The 15,262-nt window shown below is 44.5% G+C and overlaps 1 long non-coding RNA gene and 1 pseudogene across 1 annotated transcript; one reads left to right on the plus strand and one right to left on the minus strand.

The window, feature by feature from the left end:
* Positions 1–512: 512 nt before the first annotated feature.
* On the minus strand, positions 513–3,165 carry LOC124529190 (acyl carrier protein, mitochondrial-like; annotated as a pseudogene).
* A 3,742-nt stretch (positions 3,166–6,907) lies between these two features.
* LOC124529275 (uncharacterized) lies at positions 6,908–13,976 on the plus strand. The gene is made up of 3 exons (XR_006966301.1): positions 6,908–6,989; positions 7,208–7,331; positions 13,427–13,976. It is a non-coding gene; the product is annotated as an uncharacterized LOC124529275 (long non-coding RNA).
* Positions 13,977–15,262: the final 1,286 nt, after the last annotated feature.

A 15,262-nucleotide genomic window follows, 5' to 3' on the forward strand; every position in this document is an offset into this window, starting at 1 on the left:
TTATATTTCCAGCTGACTTTCATGCCAGCATTCTGCCCAAACCCCCATTCCCTAGCTTTTCTTAGGTCTTACAAGGAATATTTTGGTTGGTATTTAGTTAAGTCTATGTCTGCCACTAAAGGCATCATAGAGGGTTTGGAGTCCTCATATGGGCTACCAGGTTGGTGGCCTGATCAGCTTGATTATTTCCTTGAGCTATATAATTACTTGGCTTCTGATGCCCTGGACAATGAACTACTGCTCGTTCTTTCAGTTTCATTACTGCAATTATTAAGTTTAGAACTTTTTGGGTGTGTCTAATTTCTTTATTTCCTATAGTTAACAATCCTTTTTCTTTCAATAAGGTACCATGTGCATGAATCACTGAGAAAGTGTATTTAGAATCAGTATGTATAGTTATCCTTTTTCCTTTACCTAAATGAAGGGCCCTTGTTAGGGCAATGAGTTCCGCCTTTTTTTTTTTTTTAAGAAACTTTTTTTTAAGTTTATTTATTTATTTTGAGAGGGAAGAGAGTGGGAGGGGCAGAGAGAGAGGGGGAGAGAGAGAGGTTCTTAAGAGAGTATATAGATTGGGTAGCACCGAGTGGATATATTCCACAGTCTGGTTCATGGCCCTTTAATCTTGCACAAAGTGAACAGTTTTGGATGCCTGATTTTTGTAGAAGCAAAATAGGTGAATTGTATGGGGATTAGCAAGGGCTGATGAGGCCAAATTCCAAGAAGGCACAGAGAATGGGCTGAACGCCCCCTTTTGGCTTGTTCCTTTGATAGGTACTGAAGTTCAGAATCTTTACCCCATCACAAAATTTAACATACACAAGTGTCACTGATTTTGCTCGCCCCAGCTTCCCATCCATCCAAACATCTGATTCTTATCTTTTGGATAACTTCTTCAGGCAGCTCTTATAGGACTTCTCCACCTTGATGTGGTACCTCTGCTTGAAAGGCACAAGCTTGCTCTGGTGGTACTTTTACATCGATGTGCAGGTGCTAAAGTAGATTCAGCATTCAATTTAGTTAATAGGTTGCATCCCAGTAAAAGGATGGGACATTCAGGCATATACAAAAAGCTATGTTTAAGGTGAGTTTGCCCCATTTGACAGGCTAGTGGTTGTAAGAAGGTTTAGTAAGATACTCGCGTTATAGCCATGGCTTGATTTGGTAGCAGAGAGAGCCAAGAGTTCAGTACTGAATATGTGGCCCCAGTATCAATCAACAAGTCTGCAAATTTGTTTTTCTACTTCCATTGTTACCCAGGGTTCCTCATGGGAAATGATGACAGGTTTCCAAGTTTCAAAGGAACCCCTGGGCCCCTTCATTCTTGGTCACCAGCCAATTCAGGCATCTGACAGGTGGTTTGTTGCTCTGTCTCTTCAAGATACCTTGTGAGCTTGGGGCATTCCTCTTTCCAATGGCCCTCTTCTTTGCAATAGGCACACTGTTGAAGCCCCAAATTGGGGCATCCTTTAGGGTCCAAGGAACTCAAATTTCTTCTCTGGGGTAGACCTCGACCTGTTCCGTGGTCCTCAGTCTGGTCTTGGCTTCCCTTGAATTAGGGCAACAGCCAGAAAGGTAGCCTGCTATTTCATTTTCTAATGCTCTTTTCTTTCTTGCACTTGGTCTCTGCTGTTAAAAACTTTAAAGCAACCTCAACCAATTGTGACACAGATATTCCTAATGCATCTCCAGCCTTTGGAGTTTCTTTTGAATGGCTGGGGCATTTTGCCTAAAAAACATCATGTTGAATGTTTTCAAAAATTCTTTTTTTTTTTTTTTGGTTTTATAGATTTATTTTCAAAGGGCAAAACAGGCAATTTAAATACAAGTCTAAACAGAATTACTCTGTCAAAGGCAGCAATAATGCCAAAACGCATTCTCACTTCCAGACACTTGCCAGCATCTTCTGAGTCTTCTCTCAGTGAAAAAATGGAGTCTGATATTTTATTCATAAACATCCTTCTTATCTGCAATGTAATCTATGATTTCTTGTGGACACATTAACTTCTCAGCATCTGTATCAGGGATTTCAAATCCAAATTCGTTCTCCATGGCCATGATAATCTCCACTTGGTCCAAACTGTCTAAGCCCAGGTCTTTCATAAAGTGGGAATTTACTGAGAGCTTTTCAGGGTCGATCTTGTCATAGAGTTTCAGATGTAAAGAACCCGGTCCTCGATTTCCCTCTAATGTCAAAGTGGGCGCATCACTATACTGGAGGCACAACTGTGTTATTGGAACCTGTGTGAGCACTGAGGCAGGGCATCAAGGCAGGACGCGGAAACCTAGGCCTCCCCTGGGCCCCCGCGGGTACAGGGTGTTGTTGAGCAGCCGGACTGCGGCCAGCATGGGGACCCGGGGCAGCGGCACAAAGGCCACAGGCAGTCGGCGGACACAAGTGGAAAGGGCACAGCCGCCATGGCTACGCTGACCCAGAATCTCAAAAATTCTTTCAAGAAAGTCTGAAGGGTCTTCATTCCATTTATGCTTTCTTCCTTTTTTTTTTTTTTAAGTTTATTTATTTATTTTGAGAGAGAGAGAGAGAGAGAGAGAGAGAGAGAATGAACTGGGGAGGGGCAGAGAGAGAGAGAGAGAGAGAGAGAAAGGGAGGGAGAGAGAATTCTAAGTAGGCTGTGGGTTGTCAGCACAGAGCTCGACACAGGGCTTGATCCTACGACTGTGAGATCATAACCTGAGCCAAAATTAAGAGTGGGATGCTTAACTGACTGAGCCACCCAGGCACCCCTCTTTTTTTTTTAAGATTTTATTTTTAAGTAATCTCTATACCCAACGTGGGCTTGAACTCCCCACAAGATCAAGAGTCACATGCTCCACCGACTGAGCCAGCCAGGTGCCTCCACCTTCTTATACTGTACAAAAACAACTCAAAATGGATTGAAGACCTAAATGTGACACCTGAAACCATAAGACATGAAGAAAACAGAGGCAGTAATTTCTTTGACGTCAGACATAGAAACATTTTTCTAGATATGTTTTCCTCGGGCAAGGGAAACAAAAGTAAAATTAAACTATTGGGACTACATCAAAATTAAAAAAAAAAACTTTTGCACAGAGTAGGGACCCCTTTTCTTAATCCAGCTAAAATATCACCGTGATAGTGTTCAAGCTTACCTCAGTCTCCACCTTGATGTTCCAGTTGGGATCCATAGTAGGAGTGGGCAGTATGGCATTAGCTCTTAGGAAGTTATTAGAGTTTTAGCATGTAGCCAGTTAACTTCTTCCCTAGCCTTTCCTAGCATCATGTGGCATTCCTCAGAAATGAGGAGAATATTTAACAAATTTTGTACACCTGTCCAAGTGGGGTTGTGGGTGACAAAAATAGATGGGAACAGATTTTCCATCCTCTTGGGGTCATCTCTGTAAGTAGGCATGCTGTTTTTCCAATTAAACAAATTCAGGGGTGCCTGGGTAGCTCAGTCAGTTAAGTGTCCAACACTTGATTTCAGCTCAGGTCATCATCTCACGGCTCGTGAGTTCGAGCCCTGTGTCGGGCTCTGTGCTGACAGCTCGGAGCCTGCTTGGGATTCTCTGTTTCCCTTTCTCTCTCTCCCTCTCTTTGTGCTCTCCCTTTCTCTCTCTCTCTCTCAAAACAAATAAAGAAACATTAAAAAAAATTTCAAGTGAAGAGTGGACCCAAATCATTCCTATAAGTTATCCCCACCACATCTAAGCCTCCAATTGGGACTTGCCTTAGCAGATTTTGTCCTCCCTGGGAACGAGTGGCTCCCTGAACAAATTGAGTCAGGGTATGAGAAGGGGAGACCATTCCTACCTGTTGACCCCCTAAGGCTGAGGGTCCTGGTTTAGAGCCCTGTAGGCTCAGGCTGTTGGGACTGGGGCTGCTGAGAAGGGACAGTAGCTCCGGTGCCCCCACAGGGTGGAAGAGCTGTACAGGAGTTTAATTCAAGTAATCAATAGATCATCCTCCTCTCCCTGGTGAGGATCAGGCAACACAGCCTTTTTATTGTCACTGGTTTGTTGGAGTAGAATTTTACATCTTCTCTGAGCTGGCTTATTTTGATACCAAAGCAAAAAAAAAAGACTTACCTTCCCTTTTACAAAGCAAATCTAATTGCAAGATGGTATTACACTTTGGGTATCCATTAATTGGCTATTTTTTTCCAGAGTCTAATGAATATTGTGGCCAAGCATTGTTGCAAAAGATCATCTTTTTCCTTTTCATAGATTCATAACTAAACATTGTCCAATTTTGGAGAATATAGCCCAAAGGGCTGCATGCAGGGATCAAATTGTCATTTCTTATTTTCCAATTAGAACACAGCCAGTTTAATGCAAAGATACCAAAAGCTGCAGCAACAAATGAGCCAAATGAAGCCAAGAGTACCTCTGTGAACAAAGGTTCTCTAGTTCCACTCTAAAAGTCAGGGCTTCACCAACTGAATCAAATGGCTTCCTAGCCAATGTTTTCTTTTCCACTTGTTTTTGTTTTTGTTTTGGGGGGGGGAGGAGCAGAGGGAGAGAGAGAGAGAGAGAGAGAGAGAGAGAGAGAGAGAGGATCTTAAGCAGGCTCCACATCAAGTATAGAGCCCAACACAGGGCTCAATCTCATGACCATCTGCGAGATCATGACCTGAGCCAAAATCAAGACTTGGACACTTAACCACATTGAGCCACCCAGGCACCGACCCCCCCCCCCCCAGTCAACTTTTTCTTAATCAAGCAACAAAAAAAAAGGCTATGAGAGCCAAACTAAAACCCCTTATTTGGAGGCCACCAAATGGGAGGAAGAAATAAGAATTTAGTCACTTGTACTGAGGTTACTCACCAAAGAGATATCTGTCCATACTGAAACCAAAAGCTGTTTCCTTTGCCACAAGAGTTAAATTAAGCACCTGAAGGTCAGTGGAGCTGAAGTGGGGTGGGGCCCCCAGAGTAAGGTCTCTAGGACAAAGAGCCTAGGCAGCTGCTTAGACTCACCACCAGACTCCCATTAATAGCTGGGGCCACTGAACCAAGGTCAAAGAGTTCCTGGCTGGCTCACCAAATTTGTGACCAAACCCAGGTTCGTAGGACCAATGTGCAGCAGAGCCAATCAACTGAGACATCAAGTATGCAGCAAGGAAAGGGTTTATTCAGGATGAGCTGGAGCTTGTAACTCTTGATCTTAGGATCGTGTGTTCCAGCCCCTGGTTAGGCATCCAGCTTACTTGAAAAAAAAGAAGGAGGAGTTGGAGGAGGAGGGGGAGGGAAGAAGGAGGAGAAGGAGGAGGAGGAGGAGGAGGAGGAGGAGGAGGAGAGGAAGAAGAAGAAGAAGAAAAGAAAAGAAAAGAAAAGAAAAGAAAAGAAAAAGAAAAGAGGAAACCAAAGGAGAAGGGAGGGCAATCCTCAAATTCCTCTTCTCAAAGGGGGAGAGTCAGGGATATTTAAAGGTAAATGAAAAAGGATCTGGGTATAGGGAAAAGGAGCTACATGATTTCAAAATCAGTTAAAGGTAATTATTAAGTAAGGGAAGGATTGAAGTGATTTCATTGGCTGTACCTTCACATATCTTCTGTATGCCTCTTCTATGATCAGAGAATGGCCTCCTTGGTATGATTCGAGGGTGGGGTTTTAGACCCTTCTGTATCAAATATTCATCCATCAGACACAGGTGCATGCTCAAAGAGAAGGCTGGCTGTCTTAACCGGTTCTGGCTGGTTTCTACTGAAACCTTGATTCTGCAAAATAAGGAAACCAACATTTTCTTATTGTTAGGCTAGGCAAGAATGTTATCTCTAGAAACATGGAAGCAGGCTGCATTCTGAGAATAAACAGATTTGAGTAGAAAGTCACCTTTGCATTTATTGGTCCCCTTAATCCTTTGGTAAGATTTGCTGTTAGCTTTTTAACAACCAGCTCAACTCAAATTCAAAACTCCCTGGGTCCATAGGCCAAAACTAACCCGTTGCTCTATTCTTGATACCAAGACCATAAAAATGTCCTCCTTCGAGTGATTATAGAGAGGGACTGTGTAACAAGAGCACCGTCCCTGGGGTGAAAACGGTAACAAGCTTCACAGCACTTCCCTAAGGACAGGCTGAGACCCACTTCGGTGGTGCTATTCAGTGGAAGGCTGGTATTCCTGGGCTCAGTGTGGGTGATTTGATACAGAATGAATAAATAAGCGATGATAATCCAGTCAACGTAGTATTACAACGGGTATCACAGTGTGGGAAGGAGGGGCGAGCGCTTACGTGACAAAATCAAGTAGGAAAATTGGAGATGACAAAAACACAAAAATATTAAACTATATGTAGAAAATTATAGGAGTAAAAGTCTCTAAAATGGTAACAGTGGTCATTTCCTTATATTAGGGATGACACTGCCTTTTTTTTTTTTTTTTCCTCTTTAGTGGTCCACTAGGAAATACAATGGGGAAAAGCAGTTTTAAAGATGATTCGCAGGGCTGCTGGGTGCCTCAGTCCCTTAAGCGGCCAACTTCGCCCCAGGTAATGGTCTCACGGTTTCTGGGTCGGAGCCCCGCATCTGGTTCTGTGCTGACAACTCCAGAGACCGGAGCCTGGAGCCCGCTTTGGCTTCCGTGTCTCCCTCTCCCTCTCTCTCTCTCTCAAAAATAAATAAACATCGAAAAATAAATAAATAAATAAAAAGTAAAAAAAAAAAAAAAAAAAAAAAAGATGATTCGCGTGAAACGTGAAGAGTGAGGGGACCAAGCCTCGCAGAATCGCCGAGGCCCGGGTCGCCATGTTTCCGGTCCAACCCGGGACCGGCGCTCCCCAAGCGAGCTACGGAGCGGCCCACCGAGACGCAAGGTCCTCCGCGCAGCCTAGAGAGGGCACGAAGTTGCCTAGGGGCGGGGCCCGAGGCTCAGGCGGACGCGTGGTGGGCTGGGCGCGCGGAGTTTTGCTGCTCTACTGAGTGTGCGGCGGAAGCTTGTTGCTGAGGGCGGAAGCTTGTTGCTGAGGGCGGACGGCGTGTACTTTACTTTTCTGTTATCCCCAGCGCCTAAGGTGAGTCGGTGCAGGTCCCGAGCCCCCTCGCGGGGGTCCACTTCGGCATTGTCTCTCCCCCTGCCCGGGGTCGTCGGGCCCTGCCACTCTCGGTGCCCCCCGACCGCGTCTTCTCAGCGCGTCTCTCCCCCGCTCCTCAAGTTCCCAGCCCTGCTTCTCCTTCGAGGAGCAGGTGCTGGGATGACCCCGGACCATAGTGCACAAACCTCCTGTTGCAGGGGCCGGTGACCTTCGATGATGTGGACGTGGGCTTCGGAAACGAAGAGTGGAATCGCCTGGACTGCACCCAGAAGGCTCTTTACACGGACTGATGCTGAATTAAGGGAAACACCAGCGCGCTGAGTAAGGACTTTCCTGTGACCCGACTGGTCTGACTGGAAGGCTTAACTGCAGTTTCTCACTAACTGTGGCTCCGTCTTTCTCCACATTTGCCCGCTCGTGTGTGGTGGAACGCTTCAGGGTCTGGAGAGCCTCCAGAGCTTCAGACCTTCCGAACAGCTGAGCTCAAGCTTCTTCTGTTTTTGGTTTTTGTTTTAGTCAATATTTATTTATTTCTAATTTATAGTATTTATGTTTATGCCCGACGAAAGGCTTGGAATTTGCGTGTGACTTGGCTTGAAATGTCCCTTATTGGTATGCCAAGCGCTCTTTTGATGCAAGTGTTGCTGGGTGGAGCTGTACAGGTCCTAATTCCCAGTGTTTTTGACAGAGAGAGCCTTGATGTGCTGCTGGGCCCTGAGGCAAGAGATTCCTTTTTCTTTCTTTCTTTCTGTCTTTTCTTTTTTCTTTTCTTTTCTCTCCTCTCTCTCTCTTTCTTTTCTTGTCTTGAGTAAAATCTACCCCCCCATGTGGGGCTGAAACTCAGGACCCCGAGATTCATTAACAATGTGCAGTTTTCTAAGTGTTCTCAGTTCTTGCCTTTCTCCTGCCTGGAGTTCTGTGTAAGCATTCCCACAGCAGGATCTTAGGCCTGGGACTGACTGGTAGGTATCTAGGGTGACTGCCCACTGCCACTGTCATCTTTCCATCCCAGACACACAAAAAGGAATTGCCCACTGGGCCCATCCACACCTCAGAGTAGGTTCTGTCTGTCGGAGAGAGCATATTCCTCCAGCTTCCCCCAAATACGTGAAATGAGTCTAGTTCCTTTTGTCATTATAATCCTGTATCAGAATGATTTAATTATATTAAATGGGGGGGGGCATTAAGGTGGAAGACTCCACAATTTGGAGTTTGCCAGCCCCCCATATTTTGTCGTTAAAAAAGGAGGCCCCCCTTGGGGGCGCCTGGGTGGCGCAGTCGGTTAAGCGTCCGACTTCAGCCAGGTCACGATCTCGCGGTCCGTGAGTTCGAGCCCCGCGTCAGGCTCTGGGCTGATGGCTCGGAGCCTGGAGCCTGTTTCTGATTCTGTGTCTCCCTCTCTCTCTGCCCCTCCCCCGTTCATGCTCTGTCTCTCTCTGTCCCAAAAATAAATAAACGTTGAAAAAAAAAAAATTAAAAAAGGAGGCCCCCAGTATAAGTGTTGGAGAAAGTATGTATGAATGGGATGGAGTTGAAATCCACCCTTGATAATGAAAGTGTGGTAGGAAAGAGATTCCCAGGGGTGCTTGGGTGGATCAGTTGGTTAAGCATCTGACTTTGGCTCAAGTCATGATCCAAAGCTTGTGAGTTCAAGCCCCGCATTGGGCTCTCTCTCTGCTTTCAGTGTAGAGCCTGCTTCAGATCCTCTGTCCCCTCTCTCTCTGCCCTTCCCTCAAGCTTTCTCTCTCTCTCTCAAAAATTAAAATATTAGGGGGCGCCTGGGTGGCGCAGTCGGTTAAGCGTCCGACTTCAGCCAGGTCACGATCTCGCGGTTCGTGAGTTCGAGCCCCGCGTCGGGCTCTGGGCTGATGGCTCAGAGCCTGGAGCCTGTTTCCGATTCTGTGTCTCCCTCTCTCTCTGCCCCTCCCCCGTTCATGCTCTGTCTCTCTCTGTCCCAAAAATAAATAAACGTTGAAAAAAAAAAATTAAAAAAAAAAAATTAAAATATTAAAAAGAAAAGGGATTCCCAGAATATCACCTAAAAAGGAAAACCAGAAACACAGACCAGGCTTTAACTGCCGGTTCTCTGTATTTCTGTGGTTTTTAGCAGAAAAACCTTTAAGGTTTTTTTTAGGTTAGAGTGGACAGCAAGATAGTGGAAAGCTGGAAAGTCTACAGTTGGTCATGAGAAGAGAGGAAAGAAGGAATCAAATGGAGTATCTAGAGCCAGTGGGAAGGAGCCAAGAGGCAGGAACAGAGGAGGACAGTTAGCTTGACTGCAGCCATGAAATTAGAGGGCTCATCAGCAGAGAATTGCCCTGATATCCTGATTCCTTAACATGCTGACTCTTTTCCCTTGCCTGTGAATAGGATTTTCAGTCTATAAAACTGAAGTGATAAGCCATTTGGAAAGTGGGGAGGTCTTGCGTATCTGGGCTGGATAAAGAACCATAGTGTGGTGAGTGCAGGAAGGCCTTAGGAGCCCCTGTCCTGCTCTGCCTGCAACTTGTACCTGTTACATAGTAATTCTAAAGGCTTTTGAATTCTTTTGTTAAGAATATAGATTCATTCTAGTAAGTTCTCTCCTGCTTTATTTTATTTTTTTAATTTAATTTTTTTCTAAATTTTTTTTTTGAGAGAGAGAGGGAACGAGAGTGGGAGAGGGACAGAGAGATAGGGAGACAGAGGTTCCGAAGCAGTCTCTGCCCTGTCGGTACAGAGCCTGATGTGGGTCTCCAACTCAGGAACCAACTCATGAACCGTGAGATCATGACCTGAGCTGAAGTTTGACGTTTAACTAACTGAACCACCCAGGCGCCCCCTTATTTTAATTAATTAATTAATTTATTTATTTATTTTTAAATTTAATTTTATTTTGTCTTATCTTATTTATTTTTGGTTTATTTTACTATTACCAATGTTATGCAGCCTTTTCTCCCAGGTCTGAACTCTGGTTCAGAGGTACTATGAAGGAAGGCTTAAGATGGATTCCTTTCCACCTTCCTCAGTTCCCCGTGGACTTAGGATTTCTAAGTGAGCAGAGTGTAGTAACATTTGCAGGTTTTTTTTTTTTCCTATGTTATTAATCATTTTTTTATTTTGTAAGTAATCTCTATACCCAAAGCAGGGCTCGAACTTGCAACCCCGAGATCAAGAGTCACATGCTCTTTTGACTGAGCTGGCCTGGCACCCCTAGCATTTACAGTTTTTATGTGTCCTATTTAGAATCTGCATCTTCATGTTTGCTTGGAAATAGAGCCGAGTAGAGAACAGGACTTTAGATCTGGATCCCCTCAAATTCTCAGAACCCTCATGTTCAAATAAGTCCCAGTCCGAATCCAGTGGCTCCTCTTCTGAGGTTGGACTGAGAAAAGGTGTCTGGGTGATGGGCAATGGGACCTCCAACCCTGCTTTCTCCCCTCTGTCCCCTTAGTGAAATCATAGGGACCTCTCATCCCAGGGAATAGGAAGAGGACTGGAAAGTTATGCTGACAGGACAGACCATTTTGCCTCTAGAAGATGAAGACCTTTCCTAGTTGCTTGGAGGGCCAGGAGCCCATTCCTGTTCTACTCTCCTGGTTGCTGAGTGAGTGAGCCCTGGCCCTAGTAGGATTGATGTACTCTCTCCGATCCAGACAGCCGGGGTCATTTGCTAAGGGCAAAAAGAGTAACTTCAACCACCAGACATTTAAATAGTTGGAGGTTTATTGCTGATAAAATTAATTTAAACATTTGATTGTCAAATTCTATTTGAAAATGAAATCCAATAAGGGATGCCTGAGTGGCTCAGTCAGTTAGGTGTTCCACTCGATTTCAGCTCAGGTCATGGAGACTGCTTGAGATTCTCTCTCTTTCTCTTTCTTTCTGCCTCTCCCCAGCTCATCCGCTCTCTCTCAAAATAAACAAACATTAAAAAAAAAAACCCAAAACACCGAAATCCAATAAAGCCATTGTTGTTCATTTTTATTTCCATGCTCTTATGAGTAGAGAAGGTTGCTAATAATGATCCTCTCCTGGTTTAAGAATGAAAAATCACACACTTTGTGGTCATGAGTGAGCCAAAAAACCTAGCATATCTATTTAAATAGTGCTACCAAGGGGCGTCTGGGTGGCGCAGTCGGTTAAGCGTCCGACTTCAGCCAGGTCACTATCTCGCGGTCCGTGAGTTCGAGCCCCGCGTCGGGCTCTGGGCTGATGGCTCAGAGCCTGGAGCCTGTTTCCGATTCTGTGTCTCCCTCTCTCTCTGCCCCTCCCCCGTTCATGCCCTGTCTCTCTCTGTCCCAAAAATAAATAAACATTGGAAAAAAAAATTTTTTTTTAAATAAATAAATAAATAGTGCTACCAAGACTACAAATTAAGTAAGTCCGTCAGAATTATAGACTTTAAAAGTTAAAGACTACTTTCCCAGGACGTGGTAGCAATCTCTGAAGTCCAAGAGTCTTGAAGGACTCCTTAAAAACAACCTTAAGAAGAACACTTTCGTGACATTGAATAGTACGTGCTTTTCTGCAGCTGTAGGAGAACAGAGAAATATTTTTTCCTTTGATCTAGCTGAGACTTTTTTCACCAGTAGGTGGGAAGGTCTGTAGTTTCAAAGCCAGACTTGGAATTCTGTTAATTAGTAAAGGAGGAGGGAAAAGAGAGCAAACTTGAGAAGCTAAAAATTCACAACGTAGAAAGGAAAAGAGCTGAATAGGATAATTATCAAACAGACCATGGGAATGTAATGTAGTCCTGTTTTCCAGTAGAATCTGGAAGATAGTTGTTAGGTAGAACGCACATGAAGTACAAGTCCTAGCTGGTCTCAACCATGGACATGGTCTTGGGCCTGTAATCATGGTCTCCTGTCACTACTGCACTGGTGGCTTCTGAGCCAGTGGCCGACCTATAACCCCTAGAGGAAAAGGGAACAGGGTGGCTGGTGGGACAGCTCCTGACCCTGCTGTGTTCATGTGGAGCTGCTGCTCAGAGTAGTCCTCTTAGTCTCTCCTCTCTGAGGCTGATGTGGTGTCAGGGATCTAGGGAAGGACCAGTAACTGAGAGATCAACTAATCACTACTGCCTTCTGAAATGCTTTTCAGTATATCAATTCTGGGACCCAGGGTCCTCATTCTGGCTGTAGAGCCTCTTGGCTTTCAATCCAAGCATTCCAGAAAGGAAGATCCCAAACCTCTGTGGGTAGTAAACCCTTTAAATAAGTCTACTGGGTTATTTACTAGTACACAGTGGTTTGAAGAGAGTGGTTTCTAAATGCCATGAAAGTAGATTGTTTTCAGGGCACCTGGGTGGCTCAGGGTTAAGCATTTGACTTGGGCTTGGGTCATGATCTTGTGGTTCGTGAATTTGAACCCCATCTCTGTGCTGACAGCTCAGAGCCTGGAGCCTGCTTTGGATTCTGTGTCTCCCTCTCTCTCTCTGCCCCTCCCCAGCTCGCCCTCTATCTGTCTCTCTCTCAAAAATAAATGAACATTAAAAAAAAAAAAGTAGATAGTTTTCAAGTGAAGAGCTGGAATTTACCCTAGGCCTTAGGGAACACTATGATTTTAATTGGGTAGCCATATGTCCCAATTTGTTTGAGACATTTCTAGTCAAGACCCAATGTCCTGCTCCAATTTTTTTTTTAATGTTTATTTATTCGAAGAGAGAGAGCACACGAGCAATGGAGGGGCAGGAGAGAGGGAAAGAGAGAAGCGCTGTCAGTGCAGAGCCCAACACAGTGCTTGATCTCACAAACTATAAAATCATGATCTGAGCTGAAGTCAATAGTCGACTGAGCCACCCAGGTGCCAGCCCTCTTCCCCCTCCTGCTTTTTTAACAGAGAAAGAACACCAGCAGGGGAGAGGGGCAGAGGGAGAGAGAGTGAGTCTTACGCAGGCTTTACTCTCATCATGGAGCCTGACGTGGATCCCAAGAACTGAGTCAAAATCAAGAGTCAACTGACTGAGCTACCCAGGCGCCCTCTGGTGTAATTATTATTTTTAAAGTATGTTTATTATTCTTGAGAGAGAGAGTACATCAGCCAGGGAGGGGCACAGAGAGAGAGGGAGGCACAATCCAAAGCAGGCCCTGAGCTGTCAGCCCAGAGTCCCACGCAGGGCTCAGATCCACAAACCGTGAGATCATGACCTGACCTTAAGTTGGACGCTTAACCGACTGAGCTACCCAGGCACCCCTCTGGTGGAATTATTAATAGCATTCCTTTCCAGTCTCAGAAGTAAGAAGTATCCCCATTGTGACAATAAATCGTACGGTCCCTGAAATTCTAGGACAGATTACATTTGGTCCAGTATTAGTTCCTACTCTCTGAATTCCCTCCCTGGTCATTTGGACTGGAAGCAGTCAGACTAACTTACCTACGGGTTACCTGTGTAACCCTGGAATCCCTTTCTTTTTCTTTTTTTTTTTTTTTTAAAGGAATCTCTCTACACCCAGCGTGGACCTCTCAAAATTCCAAGATCAGAGTTGCACGCGCCACCGACTGAGCCAGCCAGACGCCCCCAACCCTGGAATCCCTTTCTTACCACAGGTTGGTCATGCAGTTGGTTTCCATCATTGATAACAGCGACTGACACGTGAGCATAGAAACTGTTCATTGTTGAGGTGCCTGGCATGTGACTTGATTTTGGGTTCATGAGTTCAAGCCCCGTGTTGTGCATGGAGCCTACTTAAACAAACAAACCTGTTCATTGCTGGTGTTTTAACAACATCCTACCTGAGGGAACACTGACAAATAACTTGAAACCCAGTTGTGAACACCCTGAAGAAAGAGGAGCATTGACTGGGATGGCCTGTACAACAACCTGTAAATTCCTATCACTTTAAATTGGTCTTTTCTGTGGATACTTTAATGCACAAATCAGGGCAGCTACAGGGTAGATGGGGGCTGTTAGGCCAGTGCAGGCTATTTATTTATTTATTATTTAAAAATTAATTTTAAGTTTATTTCTTTTGAGGGAGAGAAAGAGCATGGGAGTGGGGAGGGGCAGAGAGAGAGAATCCCAAGGGGCTCCACGCTGACAGCGTGGAGCCCAATGTGAGGTTTGAACTCACAAACCAGGATGTCATGACCTGAGCCAAAATCGAGAATCAGACGTTCAACTGACTGAGCCAGTCAGGCACCCCTGCAGGCTTTTAAAATAAGTGGAATGGGGCTCCTGGCCAGCTCAGTCGGAGGAGCATGCAGTTCTTTGTCTCAGGGTTGTAAGTTCGAGCCTCATGTTGGCTATAGAGATTAATAAAATAGGCCAAATTGAGGTACTTCTGAGGAGCATCCCCCCTCCCGCTGCCACTTCTGCAGAGCCATAGCACCCTGCTCCTTGTCAGCCTCCCAGCTGCTTCACTCACATTTACTTTTTTTCCCTGGTGTCTAAAGACTTGGGAATTTGTGAACTCAGCCCTAAATTTCCCTTTCTACCTTTGTTAGTTGTTGTGGAATTAGATGGAGAGGCCTGCTGGCTTCTCAGGCTGGCTCTACCCTACCCGTGAGACAGGCCTGGCCCTCCAGTACACATGCATACTTGCAAGAATTTCAGAGCTAATAGCTAACCTTTACTGAGCAACTCCCACTTGCCAGGGATTGTTGTAAGCATTTACATGTCCTGGTAACCTAAAGGCAGGAGTCCTTTTATCCCCATATTTATAGGTAAAGAGAGGTTGATTAACTTGCCTAAGGTCATCTGAATGAAAATTGAAAAACAAAATTATTGCTGCTTGTTTTCTGATTATAGAAGCAATTATTTTTCATTATAGAAAGTTTGGAAAATGCAGAAAAATGAGACCTAAATTTACAAAATTACAGTATAAAACAAGGCGTCTTTAGCTGTACCCTGAGACACAACCCCATGCTTAGTAAGGTTCTGCCAGGTTTTTTTCTCTCCTATTTAGTTTTTTAAACATAGCCAGGATTATTTGATACATCTGTTTTGTAACCTGATTTTCTAAATGTCCTCTATTTGTGGACATTTTCCCATGGCAATCTCTACTTTTACATCATGTTTTTTAATGGCTGTGTAGTCTTATATATATATATGCACTATAATGAATTTTATTCTTAACTGATTCCCTATTGTTGGACATTTATGTAACTTTCAAGCTGTTATAATTAGCCAGCATGCAAATTTACAATGAGAAATATATCTGGCAAGCAAACAAGACTATTTCTGCAAGTTGGTCACACATCTTTTCCCTATAAAAAGGATATAGAAAGTCAAACTATGTCATAGAATTCAAAAAAAGGGCATTGATCTTAAT

The sequence above is a fragment of the Lynx rufus genome, unplaced genomic scaffold, assembly GCF_022079265.1.
Source record: "Lynx rufus isolate CCGP_SWC_20201006 ecotype Redwood Valley unplaced genomic scaffold, mLynRuf1.p SCAF_6, whole genome shotgun sequence".
In the NCBI taxonomy this organism is placed as follows: Eukaryota; Metazoa; Chordata; class Mammalia; order Carnivora; family Felidae; genus Lynx; species Lynx rufus.